This window comes from Sander lucioperca, chromosome 4 (assembly GCF_008315115.2).
Source record: "Sander lucioperca isolate FBNREF2018 chromosome 4, SLUC_FBN_1.2, whole genome shotgun sequence".
In the NCBI taxonomy this organism is placed as follows: domain Eukaryota; kingdom Metazoa; phylum Chordata; class Actinopteri; order Perciformes; family Percidae; genus Sander; species Sander lucioperca.
In genome coordinates, this window is record NC_050176.1 from 41,668,409 (window position 1) to 41,674,205 (window position 5,797).

The following is a 5,797-nucleotide window of genomic DNA, read 5'->3' on the forward strand; positions in this document are numbered from 1 at the left end:
GGGCGATCCGGTGCTGATGGACTGTGAGTCGGAGACGTGTTTCCCCAGCTTCACATGCTGCTTCCTGTCAGACAGGAAGTCAGTGATCCACCTGCAGGTGGAGTCAGGCACACCAAGCTGGGAGAGTTTTTCCTGAAGCAGAGCCGGGATGATGGTATTGAAGGCAGAGCTGAAGTCCACAAACAGGATCCTGGCGTAGGTTCCTGCGGAGTCCAGGTGCCGGAGGATGTAGTGGAGGGCCAGGTTGACTGCATCATCTACAGACCTATTGGCTCTGTAGGCAAACTGCAGGGGGTCCAGGAGGGGGTCGGTGATGGCTTTGAGGTGTGAAAGCACAAGGCGCTCAAAGGACTTCATAACCACAGAGGTCAGGGCGACGGGTCTGAAGTCATTAAGTCCTGTGGTCCTTGGCTTCTTGGGGACAGGGATTATGGTTGAGGTCTTGAAGCAGGCTGGCACGTGAAATGTCTCCAGTGAGGTGTTAAAAATGTCTGTAAACACTGGAGACAGCTGGTCAGCGCAGTGCTTCAAGCTGGATGGGGAGACAGCATCCGGTCCAGCAGCTTTCCTGGGATTCTGTCTTCTAAAGAGTCTGTTGACGTCCCTCTCGTGAATGGAGAGGGTCGTCACTGAGGTGGGAGGGGGGGTGGAGGTGGAGGGGACCTTTAAGGAGGGCATTGGTGGAGGTGATGCACAGTGGCTGTAGCTGTAGGGAGGTGTCGTGGGGGATGGTGTCAGGACTGTCCTTTTGTCTTTCAAATCGGCAGTGGAACTTGTTCAGGTCGTTGGCTAGGTGTCTGTCATTGAAGGAGTGGGGGGTTTTAGGCTTGAAGTTGGTGATCTGCCTAAGTCCTTTCCAGACAGTCGTAGAGTCATTAACTGAGAACTGGCGTTGGAGCTTCTCAGAGTACCGATGTTTAGCCTCCTTCACTGCCTTGCTAAACTTGTACTTTGACTCTTTAAATCTGTCTTTGTCCCCACTCCTGAACGCCTCTTCCTTAGCCAGCCTTAACCTTCTGAGTTTGGCTGTGAACCAGGGTTTGTCATTGTTGTAACTCACCCTGGTGCTTGATGGAACACAGCAGTCCTCACAGAAGCTGATGTATGACGTCACAGCCTCTGTGTACTCATCCAGACTGTTGGTAGCAGTCCTGAACACATCCCAGTCAGTACAATCCAAACACGACTGGAGATCCTCCACAGCCTCACTGGTCCACTTCCTTGATGTCCTCGCTACAGGTTTGCAGAGCTTTAGTTTCTGCCTGTAGACGGGGATCAGGTGGACCATGACGTGGTCAGAGTGTCCCAGTGCAGCACGGGGGACGGCGTGATAAGCATCCCTGACTGTGGTGTAAAAGTGATCCAGAATGTTCTCCTCTCTGGTCGGGCATTTAATATGTTGTCTATATTTAGGGAGTTCCTGAGTGAGGTTCCCTTTATTAAAGTCACCAAGGACAATAACTAGGGAGTCCGGGTTGGTCCGCTCCACACACTGTATCTGGTCGGCAAGCATGCGCTGCGCGTCCTGCACGTTGGCCTGCGGTGAGATGTAAACACCGACCAGAATGAATGAATGGAACTCACGGGGTGAATAAAAAGGCTTACAGTTCATGATGAAATACTCCAGGTCAGGAGAACAATGCTGCTGGATCACTGTCGTCGTTGCACCACCCTGTTGTGTAGAAACAGATTCCTCCCCTTTAGTTTTGCCGGAGAGGTCTGTGTCTCTGTCCGCTCTGAAAAGCTGGAAGCCTGCCAGCTGCAGCGCAGAGTCCGGTATTATTCCACAGAGCCACGTCTCCGTGAAGCACAAAACAGCAGATGAAGAAAAGTCCCTGTTTCCCCCCAACAGCAGTTGTAATTCCTCCACTTTGTTGGGCAGAGAGCGCACGTTAGAGAGGAATATTCCAGGTAACGGTGTGCGTGATCCTCGCTGGCGGAGACGCACCAGCGCACCGGCCCGTTTCCCTCTCCTCCGGCGTTTCGCTGCGTGAGCAAAGGTGAGCGCACCTTTGACCAGAATGTCCAAAATTTCCAGTGAAGGGAGAAGAAAAGTGGGAAATAAGTCTGATGGTGTTGTTGCCCTGAAGTTCACGAGCTCTTCACTTGTGAATGAGATACGGGTACCATCGCAGGAAACAGAATTAAAACACAAAACAAAACAAAACAGAGCGCACCAACACACCGTGTCGCCATTCTGCGGCGCCATCTTGGTCTTCACATGCACAGGTAACACATACACACACAGACACTCACAGACACACATACACACACACTCACAAACACGATTCCCACAGACGCACAGTCTCACACACACACACACACACACACACAAACACACACAGACACACAGGTAACACACACACACAGGTAACACACACACACACACACACACACACACACACACCACATAAACAGCACACACACACACACACACTCACACACACACACACACACACACACACACACAGTCTCTCTCTCACACACACACACACACACACACACACACACACACACAGGTAACACACACATGCACAGGTAACACACACACACAAATACACAAACACACACACTCACAAACGCAGACAGCATACATACACAAACACACACACACACACACACACACACACACACACACAGGGGTACTTTGGAGGACTGCAGGGGGTACGTGTACCCCTAGGGCACGTGTCAAACTCAAGGCCCAGGGGCCAAATCCGGCCCCTCGCAGATTTTGATCCGGCCCGCATATCAATTTAGGTTCACAATCAATTTCGGCCCACCAAGTTTTTGTCACTTTTGCCGATGCTTTTGGTGCTTTTTTTCCCCAAGTTTTTAAAGTGGATTTTGTTGCTTTTTTCGACCTTTTTTCTATAATGGCTAAGGAACCTTTTTATATATATAATAATAATACTGTAGGGTTAGTTAAGTTGTAACTTAAATCTTAATCTTAAAAATGTTGACTGATTTCAGATTAGTCTGGTTTCACCGTGTGATTGCCGCTCAGGTTTGAAGCAAAAATAAACATGAACACATACTTCAGACTTCAGGAAAACTCCAGCATGTGTCATTTTATCGTTGCTACAAAGACAAGGGATGCAGCAGATCGGTCCTCGTGTATCCAGAGACAGGAAGTGGGTTTGGTGCGTCTATGACTCGTGTTGTCTTGTCTTGTCCGCCAACCATGCACTTGTTGTCCTCTTGGGTCAAAATAAAAAATTAACACTTTTATGACACTTTTTTTTCCCGGTGATTTTGATACTTTCTGACTTTTTTGTCCCTTTTTATTGTTTTTTTGTTTTTGTTTTTACTGTTGAGGCTTTTTTCCACTACCACCAGTACTGTCTACACGCCACGGACACCAACTTATTACCAATATAGTGTTACACTTATTTTTCAGAATTCACGGTCAATAAACCTCATTGGATTTTTAAATTATATCTAATTTTTGAGTCAAAAAAGCTGAAATTATGAATACTTTTGACTAATATTCGAGGAATGTATGTTGATGGATAATCACAGACTGGTGTATGTCAAAGGTGAGTCAGAATACTGTTTGGAAACTGTTTTATTGTTTTTTTAAATGCTATAAAATTGAATAAAACAACTCAAAATTCAATGAAAGTAGTAATCGTTAAATGTACTTGCTAACCTGGAACTATCCATGTTAATTTCTCGGTAATTTGGTTGGTAAAGAAACTCATTTAAATATGGACATTTTGATCACAGGTCCAATTTGACCCCAAGGACAACAGGAGGGTTAAGTATTCTTGGGCACCCGGATAGCTCAGTTGGTAGAGCAGGCACCCATATACAGAGGTTTACTCTTCGACGCAGCGGGCCCTTTGCTGCGTGTCTTTCCCCCTCTCTCCCCTTTCATGTCTTCAGCTGTCCTGTCAAAAATAAAGGTTGAAAATGCCCAAAAAATAAGAAATTAAGTATTCTTCTATTAAAGAAAATGTGATGAAGGTGGTTTCTTCCATCTTCAATTTTTTTTTAATTGGTCCAGTATTGAGCAAGACTGCTGCTTCAATGTAACCACTCAAGGTATTTGCAAACCGTGAGTCGGCGTCCATTAAAAGTTCTGTTTTTGCTGCTGACAGACTCCAATTATTATTCAAAGTGTTTGACAACATTATGGAAAAGATCCTTTGAGTTGAGTAGGACCCTGAGTTAATATCGGTAATACACAGTTTATCTTCAGTGTTAGGAAGCTATGACGGCATTGCTGACGCCCACTGTTTCATAGGGGTGGGAAAAATAATCAATTCTTAGATGCATCGCGATTCTCTCATTTTTTAAATGTGTTGATTTTTATTTTGAAGTTACTGTCTCCAGACAAGTAAAAATCAGAAAACAGAGTGACTGAAAAAGGATGGGATAATGGACAACAACTTAGAGTTTAGGCAAGAGGGCAGAAAAAAAACACACAAAAATGGCCAAAAGGAAAAAAAATAATTTAATTTTGTATATATACACATGATCTAATAAGACATACATAAAATAATTAGGCAAAACACATCTAGGCTGTTCATCACTTTATCACAATACATCTGACCACCTCATGTTTCATGTTCTAAGAAGCCAATAATCGACCTTTAAACATGACTGGGCCTCTGACGTGGAAGAGAGAGGGAGAGAAGGTGACTTTCACAAGCATGTTGAAGGCTTAAGCATGACTACAAAATAAAAACCTCAGTAGACAAAACATTTCGTTAAGACTTGTGTGTGACAAATATATGTCAAAATCAGAGCTTTGTCTAGGAAGTGATTAGCAAACTCTGAGTAGCAAACTCAGATTTATATATATATATATATATATATATATATTTTTTTTTATTTATTTATTTATTTTTTTTTTTAAAGCACACAAGGAAAAAAAATTGTTTCATCAAGATGCATTGATAATTGGTTTAGAATTGAATCGTGAGGTGCCAAGAGATTCCCACCCGTTTCATGGTTTCAAGATTTTTTTTGTCACTCAACATTATGCAGTGAAATGCTTTCTTTGCTCCTCAAGTACTGTGCTTGTATATACATACATAAAAGTGTATACAACATTACAGAAAGGATCCCTACAGAGATAGACCTTTTAGTTAAAGAGTAAGATCCTTTTAGTTTAACATGAAACAGCCCCGAAATCACCATCACCAAACTACACCAGACTCCATGTAAATAATCAGGACTTTTAGTGTGTATAGAGCCAGCATATTCCCACATGTAAATGGGTGAATTAAGGGTTTATTTCAACCACACCAGAGTAGTGATTGTTGGCACAACAGGAAATTGTAATAATAAGATTACTAAAGAAAGATACTTACTTTACTTTAGGTATACTATGGTATGTTGTCACAGTTCAGGCCATCACAGCAATTAAAAACATTTGCACAAAAACAACAAAGGTCTTGCAATAAAGCCAAAAAGTGTAAAGTGAGGAGTAAAATGTTGATTTATGTTAACATGTATGCAAAATAGAAAACTCTTTGGAGCTCAGCATTCCTAAATGTATCTGCTCTTACAATGTTTAAACTAAACACTCCAAGCTACGAGATACTGTTAAAGCTTTTGAAGTTTTTATACAGAACACAGCAGTTCAATAATGCCATTTTTTTTTAATATTTCCAGATAACTTTCTTTATCTGTCTGCTGTAGTTTGAGGGTTAGGACATCGCTTTGCTTTTCCTACTACTACTGCTACTGTTTCAGCGTGTTCCTAGCGCAGTTTCCTCATGTCTTTTTAATATAACAATTTTTTGGACTGTAAAATGGGGGGGTCCAACACTGCCTTAAAGAAAAAAGA

The 5,797-nt window shown here is 43.0% G+C and overlaps 1 protein-coding gene and 1 long non-coding RNA gene across 3 annotated transcripts in view; both read right to left on the reverse strand.

Moving 5' to 3' along the window:
- Window positions 1-5,797, reverse strand: part of LOC116048209 (NACHT, LRR and PYD domains-containing protein 3-like) — a 126,186-nt gene that overhangs the window by 41,839 nt on the left and 78,550 nt on the right. The window lies entirely within an intron of this gene.
- LOC116050979 overlaps window positions 1-5,797 on the reverse strand; it is an 80,532-nt gene that overhangs the window by 30,056 nt on the left and 44,679 nt on the right. The window lies entirely within an intron of this gene.